Below are 899 nucleotides of genomic sequence, written 5' to 3'. Positions count from 1 at the left end.
GAGGCACGGACCCCTCCCCTTGTCACCTGCAGGGGAAAACTGAGGCACCCCCTCCCCTTGTCACCCAGAGGGGGAAACTGAGGCACGGAATTCCTCCCAATGTCACCTGCAGGGGGAAACTGAGGCAAGAACCTTTCCAACCCTCCCCAAGGTCCTCCCCAACACTGGGGGGGTGAAGCCTCTGGCCCTTTAAGAGGAGGAGTTCTCCACAGTTCAGCCCAGCACAGCCCGTTCTTTTCGGAGGAGGGATTTTAGGAGTGGTTTTAGGAGCGATCCCACCTCACCACCTTCCTCGGGGAGGAATTTGAGGGCGGCTCACCGTGAGAATCCAGGTTGAGGAGATATTGGAGCAGCATCCCCCAGAGTTCTCCACAGGCTCTCCCGAGCTCCTGGGTGTGAAGACCCAAACCCCTCAGAGCACCCCAAACCCTCCATTGCACCCCTGAATCCCTCAGCATCCCCTGAGGCCCCTCAGTGACCCTCCAAAACCCCTCAGGTGACCCAGCTCTCCCCTTTTCCCCTCACGATTCTCGCCCTTTTCTCCCCTCACAATTCCCCCCTCACGATTTCTGGCCTTTTCTCCCCTCATGATTCCCCCCTCACGATTTCTGCCCTTTTCTCCCCTCACGTTTTCCTGCCCTTATCTCCCCTCACGATTCCTGCCCTTTTCTCCCCTCACGATTCCTGCCCTTTTCTCCCCTCACGTTTTCCCACTCTTTTCTCCCCTCATGATTTCTGCCATTTTCTCCCCTCACATTTCCCCCCTCACGATTTCCGCCCTTTTCTCCCCTCACATTTCCCCCCCTTTTCCCCTCGCGATTCCCGCTCTTTTCTCCCCTCATGTTTTCCCGCCCTTTTCTCCCCTCACGATTCCCGCCCTTTTCTCCCCTCACGATTCC

The sequence above is a fragment of the Onychostruthus taczanowskii genome, unplaced genomic scaffold, assembly GCF_017590055.1.
Source record: "Onychostruthus taczanowskii isolate IOZ18803 unplaced genomic scaffold, ASM1759005v1 scaffold676, whole genome shotgun sequence".
In the NCBI taxonomy this organism is placed as follows: domain Eukaryota; kingdom Metazoa; phylum Chordata; class Aves; order Passeriformes; family Passeridae; genus Onychostruthus; species Onychostruthus taczanowskii.
This window is presented reverse-complemented; position numbering follows the sequence as displayed.